This window comes from Monodon monoceros, unplaced genomic scaffold, assembly GCF_005190385.1.
Source record: "Monodon monoceros isolate NGI ecotype Baffin Bay Population unplaced genomic scaffold, NGI_Narwhal_1 Super_Scaffold_3, whole genome shotgun sequence".
Lineage (NCBI taxonomy): Eukaryota > Metazoa > Chordata > Mammalia > Artiodactyla > Monodontidae > Monodon > Monodon monoceros.
Window position 1 is genome coordinate 63182730 of NW_021703780.1, and position 14087 is coordinate 63196816.

At 45.6% G+C, this 14087-nt stretch overlaps 1 protein-coding gene across 7 annotated transcripts in view; it reads right to left on the minus strand.

Annotated features, from left to right (window-relative positions):
* MAP4 (microtubule associated protein 4) overlaps positions 1–13312 on the minus strand; it is a 167884-nt gene extending 154572 nt beyond the window's left edge. For 4 of the 7 annotated variants that reach the window (XM_029244327.1, XM_029244326.1, XM_029244325.1 and 1 more), the window contains exon 1: positions 13101–13300. The gene's annotated coding sequence lies outside the window, so the exon portion shown is untranslated. Of the gene's footprint in view, positions 1–13100 lie in introns of all 7 variants that reach the window. The other 3 variants (XM_029244322.1, XM_029244323.1, XM_029244320.1) reach the window with 3 other exon arrangements.
* Between the last annotated feature and the right edge of the window lie 775 nt (positions 13313–14087).

Below are 14087 nucleotides of genomic sequence, written 5' to 3' on the forward strand. Positions count from 1 at the left end.
TTTTCCCCCAAGCATATAGTTTTTAATATACACAGGTTCAGGAAGTGTCAGTTTACAGCAGAACTCTGCAGTAAACAATAAACAGTTCCATCACCAAAAGGTACCTGGGTCACATCCCAACTAGTACAAACTCAGGCATTCATAACATTACTAATCCATTTCCTTTGGAATGTTATGTAACAGAAGGCAAGTCATTATGCTGACCTTTCTTGCCTACTAAAAAGTCTTAACAGTTATGCTCCTGAATGCTGCAGAAACTGCAACAGAACAATGTCCTAGAGAACCCATCAAAACTAAGGAAGATTAGGGAATTCCCTGGAAGTCCAGTAGTTAGGACTTTGTGCTTTCACTGCCGTGGGCCCAGGTTCAATCCCTGGTTGGGGAACTAAGATCCCACAAGCCGTGCAGCACAGCCAAAGAAATTTTAAAAATAAATAAAAATAAAATAAAAACTTCTGATTTGCAAAATTTGCTGTTAAGAAAATGAAAAGATAAGCTACATACTGGGAGAAAATATTTGCAAAACACAAATCTGATAAAGGACTGGTACCCAAAATATACAAAAAACTCTTAAAACTCAACAATGAAAAATGAACAGGGCTTCCCTGGTGGCGCAGAGGTTAAGAATCCACCTGCCGGGCTTCCCTGGTGGCGCAGTGGTTGAGAGTCCGCCTGCCGATGCAGGGGACACGGGTTTGTGCCCTGGTCCGGGAAGATCCCACATGCCACGGAGCGGCTGGGCCTGTGAGCCATGGCCGCTAAGCCTGTGCGTCTGGAGCCTGTGCTCCACCGCGGGAGAGGCCACAGCAGTGAGAGGCCCGCGTACCGCAAAAATAAATAAATAATCCACCTGCCAATGCAGGGGACACAGGTTCGATACCTGCTCCAGGAAGATCCCACATGGCACAGAGCAACCAGCCCGTGCACCACAACTACTGAGCCTGCGCTCTAGAGCCCATGAGCCACAACTACTGAAGCCCATGTGCCACAACTACTGAAGCCCAGGCACCTAAAGCCCGTGCTCCACAAAAGAGAAGCTGCCTCAATGAGAAGCCTGTGCACTGCAACAAAGAGTAGCCCCCGCTCGCCGCAACTAGAGAAAGCCCACGTGCAGCAATGAAGACCCAATGCAGCCAAAAATAAATATATAAATAAATTTATAAATTTCTTTTTTTTTTTTTTTTTTACGGTATGTGGGCCTCTCACTGTTGTGGCCTCTCCCGTTGCGCAGCACAGGCTCCGGACCCGCAGGCTCAGCGGCCATGGCTCATAGGCCCAGCCGCTCCGCGGCATGTGGGATCTTCCCGGACCGGGGCACAAACCCGCATCCCCTGCATCGGCAGGCGGACTCTCAACCACTGCGCCACTAGGGAAGCCCTATAAAAATTTTTTGAATAGATTTTTTTAAATGGGCAAAAGATCTGAACAGACACCTCACGAGAAGAAACATAATGGCAAATAAGAGTATGAAAAGATGCTCAACATCATGTCATTACGGAACTGCAAATTAAAACAACAAGATAGCACCAAATATCTATTAGAAAGGCCAAAATCCAAAACACTGACATCAAATGCCGACTAGGATGTGGAGCAACAGGAACTTTCATTCATTGCTAATGGGAATATTAAATGGTACAGCCACTTTGGAAGACAATTTGGCAGCTTCTTACAAAACATAGTCTTACCATCCAATTCAGCAATCATGGTCTCTGGTATTTACCCAAATGAGCTGAAAACTTACGTCCATGCAGAAACCTGCCCGTTAGTGTTTATAGCAGCTTTATTCATAATTGTCAAAACTTGGAAGCAACCAAGATATTCTTCAATAGGTGAATTTGGTTCCTCAGAATCAGAATCTCCATTATAACCATATCCTCTATATACACAATAAAATCTGAGAAGCCCTAATCTAGAGCTTCAGTTCAAGGGCCAAGCAGAGCAAGGGAGACAGAAATCAGGGCCCTCCCAAGGTTAAGTCTTATAAAGAGACATCCCACTTTACCTCTCAAGGTGAACCAGATTTAAACCAAGACCCAATTTTCCACAACCCCAGGGGACACAAAGAAGCCTGCAGTAGTGGCAAAAGAACAAAAAACTCCTGAGAAATTATTGCCACAGAATATCCCTTATGTGCACTGGCACCCAAGGTTCTCATAATCTGGATAAGCCAAGTACCCTCAAATTGTACATAGTTTTAGGTAATCAACTACTAGGACTGCCACAGAATACTTGACAGAAACGAACACCAAGAGTAACTTCCCAACAGTAACAGTGTAAGCCAAAAGATAATGGAATGAAAAATCCAATATGAAAGAAAATATAAGCAAACATACAATTCTATACCCAGAAAAAGTACTTTTCTAGGGTGAGAGCAAAATAGACATATGCATACATAGAAGGTGTTAGATTCTCAAAGGGATCTGTACTCAATAATATTAAAAACCACTTACAAAGACCTTGAAGGTGATTCAACCTAACCACCTTCTCAGTATCTCTAGACCACGACCCAGGCTCTGCTTTAACATTTGTAGTCAAAGGAAACTCACTATCTTCTAAGGAGTTCCATTCCACTTTTCTCCTTAACTTGACTTGATGGTTCTGTTCTGCCAAAGCAACAAAATACTAAATCTAATACCTCTTCCACTTGCCAGATCTTGATATATTTGAAAATAGCTGCCCCCACCTATTTCTTCTCCAAAGGAAATAGCTCTAACTCCTTAAATAGTACCTCAAATCATCTGATGTCTACTTTCATCACAAGCCAGACAGTTTTCTTCTGGATAGGCTCTAGATCATCCATGTCTCTGAAAATGTGGTTCTTAAAACCGAACACAATACCTAAGGTATGGTGTATTACACTCCTCTCTAAGGGTCCTTATACTTTTAATCCTAAGAATCTATAATCTTTATGCTTCTGATTGCCTGAATAATACCATCTCTTCATTACCACCTCAAGGCCAAGAAAGAAGCATTTGAAGAACTGTTTTAAAGAATAGTATATTTAACTGTATGATATCACTTATATGTGGAATCCAAAAAATACAACAGACTAGTGAATATAACAAAAAAGCAGACTCACAGATATAGAGAACAAACTAGTGGTTACCAGTGGGGAGAGGGAAGGGGGGAGGGGCAAGATGGGGTAGTGGATTAAGTGGTACAAACTATTACATATGAAATAAGCTACGGGACTTCCCTGGTGGCACAGTGGTTAAGAATCCGCCTGCCAGTGCAGGGAACCCGGGTTCAAGCCCTGGTCCGGGAAGATCCCACATGCTGCAGAGCAACTAAGCCTGTGCGCCACAACTGCTGAGCCTGTGCTCTAGAGCCCGTGAACCACAACTACTGAGCCCATGTGCCACAACTACTGAAGCCCGTGCACCTAGAGCCGGTGCTCCGCAACAAGAGAAGCCACCGCAATGAGAAGCCCGCACACCGCAACGAAGAGTAGCCCCTGCTCGCTGCAACTACAGAAAGCCCGCGTGCAGCCATAAATAAATAAATAGATAGATAGATAAAAATAAGCTACAAGGATATATTGTACAACACAGGGAATACAGCCAATATCTTATAGTAACTATAAATGGACTATAAGCTTTAAAAATTGTGGGAAAAAAATGTTTAACAACATAGCAAAAAAAAAAAAAAAAAAAAAGGAAATTCCCTGGCAGTCCAGTGGTTAGGACTCGGTGCTTTCACTGCTGTGGCCCGGGGGTTCAATCCCTGGCCAGGAACTAAGAGCCCTCAAGCCAAAAACAAACAAACAAAACAAAACAAAAAATCAAAGAAATAAAATTAAAATGAAAAAATCACCTGCAGCACTTATCGCAGTGCTATGCACAAAGAAGATAACAGAAGTACCTGTAGTATTAAGCTGAACATAGTAAAAAGAATGCTAGGGATTAAACTTCAAGTCCTGACTCAGCTACAAATGTGGCATGTGACCTCAAAGAAGACAATTATTCTGGGCCTCAAAGTGGTTTCATGAGTCCATGAATTTCATGTTTCACAGCCAATTTACTATATATATGATAAAAACGAAACTTAGAGACAATGCAATTTCCATTGAAAACACCAATACACCACCAATTCCATATCCACCAAGACTATACTTTGATATGGATCACTAGGCAATATCTCAATAGCATTTTAAAGGGTACTTTCCCATTCACATATCTCTTAATTCTCACAACAACCTTGTGAGATAGACTGGTTGAAAGGCACCCCTATTCCTGACTGATGAACTGGCTTGTTTGCCCCTGAGGCATTTCAGCAAGCCTCAGCTACAGTATGCATATAAAATTGTTCAGAATACCCTTCAAACATTTCTTTTGTCTCCGTTATTAATGTTACCCCGATTTTAGTTTGCTAAAGAACAGCTGTCTGGGTAGCCTGCTGACATTCACTTTAAATTATACCCAACCCAAGAGAATCACGCTAAAATGGACAGTGATTGAGTACTAGGCAACCAGCTATTGCAGAGAAACTCATTCTTAGTGATCCAATCTTACCCTTGATTATTAGGTATATTACTATGCAATACTTTTTCTGTCACCGTTTAAAAAAAAGACAGATGTGATTAAAACAGTGAGATTTTTCCTATTTAACCTATTAAATTAGCAATTTTTAATGTATAATTTTTTTAATGATAAAATTTTCTTAATGATAATTCTCAGTGCTACCAAGGGTATGATGAAATGGGCATTGGTGAGAATGTACAATTTTCCAGAAAGCAATTTTGCAAAATGTATCAAAAGCCTTAAATTTACACACTGCCTGACTCAGTAATTAAATATATATTTAAGAATCTAGGGGCTTCCCTGGTGGCGCAGTGGTTGAGAGTCTGCCTGCCGACGCAGGGGACATGGGTTTGTGCCCCGGTCCGGGAAGATCCCGCATGCTGCGGAGCAACTAAGCCCATGCGCCACAACTACTGAGCCTGCGCTCTAAAGCCCGCGAGCCACAACTACTGAAGCCCGTGAGCCACAACTACTGAAGCCCACGTGCCTAGAGCCCGTGCTCCATGAGAAGCCACTGCAATGAGAAGCCCACACACCACAAGGAAGAGTAGCCCCGCTCATCACAACTAGAGAAAGCCCGCACGCAACAACAAAGACCCAACGCAGCCAAAAATAATAAATAAAATAAATGAATTTGATAAAAAGAAAACTATAATTTTTTTTTTTTTTGACCATACTGTGCAGCTTACAGGATCTGAGTTCCCCGACCAGATATTGAACCAGGGCCCTCTGCAGTGACAGCGTGGAGTCTTAACCACTGGACCACCAGGGAATTCCCCCAAGGATGCTTTGTTAAAAGAATTTCTTGGGAGTTCCCTGGCGATCCAGTGGTTAAGACTCTGAGATCCCACTAAAGGGGGTTTGGGTTCAATCCCTGGTCAGGGAACTAAGATTCCACGTGCCAGGCAGCATGGCCAAAAAAAAAAAAATTTCTTCATGTCTGGTAATGAAAGGTAGACAAAACAATAACAAAAGAACAGGAGACTTCCCTGGTGGTCCAATGGCTAAGACTCCAATATCGGAGGCCCAGGCTCGATCCCTGGTCAGGGAACTAGATCCCATATGCATGCCGCAACTAAGAGTTTGCATGACACAACTAAGGAGCCCATGGACCACAACTGAGAAGCCCACCTGCCACAACTAAGGAGCCCACCTGCCACAACTAAGGAGCCCACATGCCACAACTAAGGAGCCTGCCTGCCACAACTAAGACCCGGTGCAACCAAATAAGTAAATAATTTTTTAATTCAAAAAAATAGAGTAATAAAGTCAGAAGTAAGGAGAAAATAAAGCATGAAGTTTTACTTCTAATTACCTACTACTAGGATCTGATCTTGGCATTCTCTAGGTGAATATTTTCTTAATCTATTCAAGGAAAAATAAAGAAAGAACAAATCAAAGTTATAGACATAGAAAGGATAACAAAGGCAAAGGATAACAGAATCAGGATTCCCCTTTGGAACAATGGACAGAAATCAGGAGTTACAGAAGGAATACAGGAGTGTAAAAAAGTCCAACACATAGATTCAAAAAACCAACCAGGGGCTTCCCTGGTGGTGCAGTGGTTAAGAATCCACTTGCCAGTGCAGGGGACACGGGTTTGAGCCCTGGGCCAGAAGATCCCACATGCCGCGGAGCAACTAAGCCCATGCGCCACAACTACTGAGCCTGCGCTCTAGAGCCCGCAAGCCACAACTACTGAGCCCGCATGCCACAACTACTGAAGCCCACACGCCTAGAGCCCGTGCTCGGCAACAAGAGAAGCCACCGCAACGAGAAGTCTGCACACCGCAACGAGTAGCCCCCCCCACACCACAACTAGAGAAAGCCCACGGGCAGCAACGAAGATCCAACACAGCCAAAAATAAATTAATTAATTAATTTTAAAAAACCAAACAAACAACCAACTGAGGACAAAGACTTGGGTTAATAGCAGTTCTAGAGAAAAAAAGACCTACAGGTGACCTTACTACCAGACAAGTAAAAACTAACACTGAAAAGTGGATATTGAAAGAAAAAAGAACCTAATTTATTCTAAAGCAACATTGATGGAAACTAAGCTCCCCAAGGGCAGGGATCATTTTAAATTCCTTAATCACTTTACTTTCAGGGCCTAATACAGTAGTATCTGGATCAGAACATATGTGACAAACTGACAAACTGTAGCATGTCCAGAGGATGATGCCCACACAGTAAAAAGTTTAGAAAGCACATTTCAGAAGAGGTGGCTAGAAGGAAAAAACTGTTTAGTCTGGAAAATAAAAAATTTAAGTGGGACAAAATAACTGTAACTAAATAGCTGTAAAGTGGAGATTGGAGCTACAAGGAATAATTGTAGACAGCAAAATTAGAACCAGTGAATAAAAACTGCAGGGAGGCAGCTCTGAGATAATTATCAAGGAAGTCTTTCTAAAATGACAAATTTGCAAACCTGGAATTGATAGCCACCAGCTGTGAAGTCCCTGTCTAGGGGAATACTTCCTAAAAGAGAGGACTGGATGAATCACTTATACTGTCTGAAAAACTGCACTACATTATCTCTAAGATCTCTACCAAGTCTATGATTCTACAAGTAGGAAGAAGTCCAGTAAAGTAATTATTTTTGCTCTCAACACTGCCAAAGTTTAAAAAAAAAACCTAAAACCCAGGAATTTCTTTAATTAAAAGGAACAATCCCACCAAGAAGGGATAAAGGTTGACCTGTTGGTCAAGATACTTGATATGAAGAGACTGCTTTGCTTGGGATTAAGCTTTTCATTGGGAGTGAGAATAGGTCACCAATTCCAGCTACAGTCACTCACTTCCTGTTTGGCCAGGGGCAAATGACTTCACCTCTCCACTGGAACTGAAAAATAGTAATTTAAAATACCAATATTACAGGAGTATAATTTAAATTAGTTAACTGCAAAATACTTTAGAATTTATCTTATGTGACAATTAAAACTGCATTTTCCACCTGAAACTAACATAATATTGTAAATCAGTTACACTCCACTATAAAATAAAATTTAAATTAAAAAAAAGAAATGCTAAAAAAAAAACCTTGCATTTTCCTACTTTACACATACACTACAGTTGAACTATTAAGTAAATCTATTATAAATAATAAGAACCAAGTTTCTCACTGACAGAGAAAGAAATTACAAATAAGCAAGGAGGTGAATGCTAGAATGAACTCTGTGGTGCTGGATTAGAGTCAGAAGAGACCAGTATGAATCCATGATTATATTTATATACAGATAGATACAGAAACAGATCTGTGTAGGGAATTCCCTGGTGGTCAAGTGGTTAGGACTCTCTGCCCTTTCACTGTTGAGGGCGCAGGTTCAATCCCTGGTTGGGGGAACTAAGATCCTGCAAGCTGCGACACGTGTCCAAAACAAAACAAAACAGGTATGTGTATACCTGGGTCAGTATACATACATATATTTCCCAGCTCTGTTCCCTAAGAGTGCCAAGAAGCAGTGATATCCCAGTAGCAATGAGTACACCCAGTTCATTTAGAAACCAGACCTTGGTTTCTAAATATTTTTCTGCAATAAAAGAAACCAGAGCTCCTTGAAGAAATGGTTGGTTCTAGGGCCAGGGCTGGGGAAATAAAGATGAGACTGGGGCTTCCCTGGTGGCGCAGTGGTTGAGAGTCCGCCTGCTGATGCAGGGAACGCGCGTTCGTGCCCCAGCCTGGGAAGATCCCACATGCCGCGGAGCGGCTGGGCCCGTGAGCCATGGCCGCTGAGCCTGTGCGTCCGGAGCCTGTGCTCCACAACGGGAGAGGCCACAACAGTAAGAGGCCCGCGCACAGCAAAAAAAGAAAAAAAAAAAAAAACCAACTGATGTTGATTTCTTAATTTTGATAAATGTATGATGATTATATAAGATGTTAACATTAAGGGAAGCTGAATGAAGAGTATACAGAAATTGTGTACTATCTTTACAACTCTTCTGTAATCTAAAATTATCTCAAAATAAAAGGTTTTTTTAAATTGCATTTTACCTTGTAAAATTAGGGAGAGTGAGGAAAGGTTATAAATACATTTCAAACGATTCTTAAATGCAAATTAACAAAATGGATTTTACGGGGCTTCCCTGGTGGCGCAGTGGTTAAGAATCCGCCTGCCGGGCTTCCCTGATGGCACAGTGGTTAAGAATCCGCCTGCCAATGCAGGGGACACGGGTTTGAGCCCTGGTCCGGGAAGATCCCACATGCCGCGGAGCAACTGAGCCCGTGCACCACAACTGCTGAGCCTGCGCTCTAGAGCCTGCAAGTCACGGTTACTGAGCCCGCGAGCCTAGAGCCAGTGTTCCGCAACAAGAGAGGCCACCGCAATGAGAGGACCGCGCACCACAGGGAAGAGTGGCCCCCGCTCGCTGCAACTAGAGAAAGCCTGCGCGCAGCAACCAAGACCCAACACAGCCAAAAATAAAAAATAAATTAAAAAAAAAAAAAAAAAAAAGAATCCGCCTGCCAATGCAGGAGACATGGGTTCGAGCCCCGGTCCAGGAAGATCCCACATGCCGCAGAGCAAATAAGCCCGTGCACCACAACTACTGAGCCTATGCTCTAGAGCCCACGAGCCACAACTACTGAAGCCCACATGCCACAACTACTGAAGGCTGCATGCCTAGAGCCTGTGCTCTGCAACAAGAGAAGCCACCGCAATGAGAGGCTGACGCACCGCAACAAAGAGTAGCCTCCGCCCTCTGCAACTAGAGAAAGCACACGCACAGCACCAGATGTGGCCAAAAATTATTTATTTATTTATTTTTAATGGGTTTTACGGTGAGAAGATTAACTTTTCAACCTGTAAAGAATCACAAAAGTACATTCGGTTGACTTTCAAGCTTAAAATTTTAATGACATACAAAGTAATTCCCCTAAGGTCTGTGTTGAGAAATTAGCCTACAATGCTCTAAGAAGGCAGTGTGTACAAACCCCTCATATATATGTTTGCTCTATCCCCTTTCTTGACCCTAACTGTCCTCAGCATACTCACTCCTAGCAATAAGGCCACAGTAACCTGGTTCTAAGAGTGCCATTTAGAAGGACAAAGTGAAATCAGTTGATATCTACTCGGTTTCCTTTTCACACTGAGCAAGTCAAATGAACTACACCAAGATGACTTCAAAATGTTCCTCTCAGATTTTCTCGCTTTTTAAAGAAAAATAGAACCTACATATCAACAACTGATGCTTAATATTTAAAAAGGAGGAGGAGAAGGAGGAGGAGGAAAATAGCGATGTCAAAAATTTGAAGTATCAACAGCAAAAGTTTATGCAGCCAAAGGATGGACCACCAAATTCTGAAACAAGATTAGGAGAAAGAACAAGACCCTAAGATCAATAGAAACCATATCTCTAAAACTAAGCAACCTATCTTGATGTAGGTGGGAGGTTCAAACCACACAAAGGAACACTCATTCCCACCCCCACCCTACAACCAAAATTAAAACTGCAAGCAAGTATCTTTCCTTGTTCTCAAGCCATTTTGAAAAAGTATGACAAACTTGTCCTACTCTCCCCTGAAAGCCAATTAATTAATAAAAGTTTTCATACCCTCTAAAAAATAAAGCTTAGGCATAAGAAAGACAGGTGTTTCCTTCACTGTCAGCAAACAATGGAAAATGACTTTTTTAATATGTAATATAAACTTATTTATAAATTTGGGAATTTTAACTCAAGTAAGTATATGCTGGTATGACAAATATATGAAGAGTTGACTTAAAAAACTGAGACAGTGGGGAAATGTGTGAGAATCTCCCCAGCACTGTCCAACATAAATATTCCATAAGTTACAGAAAAAAACCCAAAGAAACTTTTTGGCCAACCCAATAGGAGTTTGCATAGTGGAGAAAGAAGGCAGACCCACTAGGCTTCTGTGACTTGATTAAAACATCCCCTAAGAACATACAGTGCCCTTAGTTTCAATTCTATAATCAACTGCATCCTTATTACTGATTTGGCTGCCCAGAAACAAAGGAGGTACCCTGGCCAGTGGATAATTAATTCCCATGTGCATATGGCACTTAAAACTTTGGACATAAATAATTTTTTTAATTTTTAAATATTTATTTATTTTGGCTGCACTGGATCTTCGCGGCGGCACGCAGGATCTTCATTGCAGCATGTGGACTCTTAGTTGTGGCATGCATGCATGCAGGATCTAGTTCCCCAACCAGGGATTGAACCCGGCCCCCTGCATTGGGAGCACAGTCTTACCCATGGAACACCAGGGAAGTCCCTGACGTAAATAAACTTATATCTGGCTTATCAGTCTCCAGTGAGATCACTCTGCATGAATAAATTCTTAAGTGCTTGAATCACCCGTGTGAACCAAAAATGTCCAGTTTCTGAAATGTCCAGTTTCTGAACTACTGTGGGAGTCAGAGGGACCTTGGTGTGGATGCCACTTTATCTGTGTGACCTTGATTCCTGTCAGTCTCAATTTCCTCATCTGTAAATAAACACCAACAACTAGTGCCTGAGAGATGGCAAGTGCTCAAAAAGTGATAGCTTTATTATATCTAAGGCAAATTTGAAAGGAAGTGTATAATTGAGGTAAAAACATTTCATTTAAAAAGCAGCAGTATGGGACTTCCCTGGTGGCCCAGTGGTTAAGAATCCACCTACCAATGCCAGGGACACGGGTTCGAGCCCTGGTCTGGGAAGATCTCACATGCTGGGGAGCAACTAAGCCCATGCGCCACAACTACTGAGCCTGCGCTCTAGAGCCTGCGAGCCACAACTACTGAAGCCCGCACGCCTAGAGCCCGTGCTCCACAACAAGAGAAGCCACCGCAACGAGAAGCCTGCGCACCACCACGAAGAGTGGTTCCCGCTCGTTGCAACTAGAGAAGGACCGTACGCAGCAACAAAGACCCAACACAGCCAAAAATAAATAAATAAATTCTTAAAAAAAAAAAACAGCGGTATGGACCATCAAACCACATCAATTTAAAAGACATCCCCTGACAAGAGATGTACCATGCAAGAGAGTTGAGAAGCGCAGTTAAAATGCTACAAGTAAAGTACCCCCTGTACTGTACAGATGGAGTCTCTTGCTTAGCAACTCTAGTGTTGTCTACCAAACACCCAGCCCATAATAGTTAGAGCATGACAACTGTTCACTCTAAATCCATGTGCTCAGCTTGGATTCAGAACTGATTTATAAAAATAGCTGCTGCTGCCGCTCTTTGAATCTCTTTGAGCTGATGACTGGACAGTGTTACCCTATAGGCCTAGAGCAGCTGTATTCCCTCACCACACCCATTTCTCTGTCTGCCCAGCCGAGCTGACGGCACCCCCACCCCACCCCACCCCCATCTCTGCAGCATACTATTCTCCCTCTTCCCGGGCTGAGTGCGCAAATTACAAGCACAAATATCCCCTGATGCAATGCCACAACCATCCCTGGGAAAGAGCAGAGGCAGTTGCCAAAAGCGCAGCAGCAGGAAAATGGGCGGGAGACACACACACGCAGAGCAAGAAACACTGCAATCCTAGGGAGCCAGGGAGAGGGAATCGAGAGGCCCTGGGGAGCAATACTGTAACTGGACCGAGGAGGGTGAGGAGAAAAGGGGGCTCCCAGGAGAAAGCTGGGTAACACTAACCATCCCGAGAAGCACGTTTCACTCTGGGTCTGGGTCCTTAAACACAGACCTAAGCGTAATCACTGTCTCCTCCCCAAAGCAGCAAATGCATTTAATTTACCCATTCCTAGATGGAAGGAAAACCCTAACATCCCCCGCCACCCCCACCCCCCCACAGGGTAATTTCACCGAAGAGCTCAAGCAACATACCAGCGGAGAAGCTGGTCCATGTGCTAAATCACAATCTCTGTTCTGGGTAACATTTCCAACTGCCCCCGAGGTGCCTGTCCTATCCTCGCATCCCCACCCTTTACAGCGAGCGACCCCTGCGCACTCCCGCAGCCAGAAACATGCTTAGTCCCCAAACAGTGCTAGGGCCACGCACGCAGGAAGAGCCCTGCCTGGGGCCCCGTTCTCCCGACCACCCTCCAGCCCCTCCCGTAACCCCTGACCCTGCACACTCTCTAAGGCTCGCCTCAGTCCCACCTCAACTGACCCCCCAAAGCCTCACAGGACAACCTTTGAGTTCTACGTCCCCGAGCCCCACCGGGGCCTGACCCTGCACCCTCTCTAAGGCTCGTCTCAGCCCCACTTCAACTGACCCCCCAAACCTCACGGGACAACCTTTGAGTTCTCCTATGTCCCCGAGCCCCACCCAGGGCCCCAGGCTGCAGCCGACCCTCGCTCCCCAGGCTCAGCCCCATCCCTCGCCCAAGGCGTGCCTCTTGGCCCCACCGCTCCAGACCCCAGCAGCTGGACCTCTCAGCCCGCCCCGCCCGGCGGGTCTCCGGATCGCGCCTCGAAGACTTGGAATATCACGCCCGCAGGCCCCCCGCCCGGCCGCCCCCGCGTCCCGAAGCCGGCGGCCACCGCCCTTCCCCGCCTCGGGAGGGCCTGGTGGGGTCCCGGGCGGCCGCGGGGCGAGGCTCGGGCAGTCCCGGGGGCAGTGGGGAGGCCACCCCTCTGACGGGGCCCCGCCAGCCGCTGCACCTACCCGCCGCCGCCGCCGCGCTGGAGCCTGAGCCGGAGCCGGAGGGAGCCGGGAGAGGGCCGAGAGCAGCCGGGAGGAGCCGGGAGCCAGCGAGCGAGTCCGAGGGGCGAGACGCAGGGAGAGGCCGCTTCCTCGTCGCCCTCTTCAGGGCCGGCGCGAGGGAGGGACGCCGCCACCGCCTATTCCGCGGGCGCCGCGTCTCCTGCCAATAAGCGCGGTGAGGGGGCGGGCGGACGACAGCGGCGGACCAATAGGCGCCGGCCCCGCCGCCTCGACCCCGCCGGGGTAGCAGCCAAGCGGAGGGCCGTTGGGGGCGAGGTACGCATGGGGGCTTCAGACGCCCGCCTCCCGCCCGCCTGCTGCCGCCAGAGCGGCGGGAGGACCGACCGGCCTACTCCGCTGCTCTGTGCATTGATCGTCGCTTTCCTTTAGAAGTTGGTGCCTGGAGCGGGGAGGATGTGAGCGGCGGGGCACACGCGGCCGGGCCTGTGGCTCTATGACGTAACCTGGGAGGGGCGCGGGGCGGGGCCTGGGGCGCTGGCCAGCTGGGCGCTGGAAAGAACCCTAGCGGGATGAGGACGCAGCTGGGGGGCCTCTCCTGGGCTGCTCTGCCACCAGCCACAAGTGACGTGGCTGTTCCAAGTTGAGATATAATTTATAAGTGTAGAATACACACCGAATTTCCGAGACTTAAAAAAATATATAAAATAGCTCATTTATAATCATTGATTACAATTTGGGTCATTACAAAATTGATTGCAGGTTTGAATATCTTTGGTTAAATAAAATATATTTTAAAACAATTTCATGTTTCTTTTTTACTACTTTTTAAATGTAGCTACAGGAGGGACTTCCCTGGTGGCGCAGTGGTTAAGAATCCGCCTGCCAATGCAGGGGACACAGGTTCAATCCCTGCAGAGCAACTAAGCCCGCGAGCCACCACGACTGAGCCCACGTGCCACAACTACTAAGCCCGCGCGCCTAGAGCCC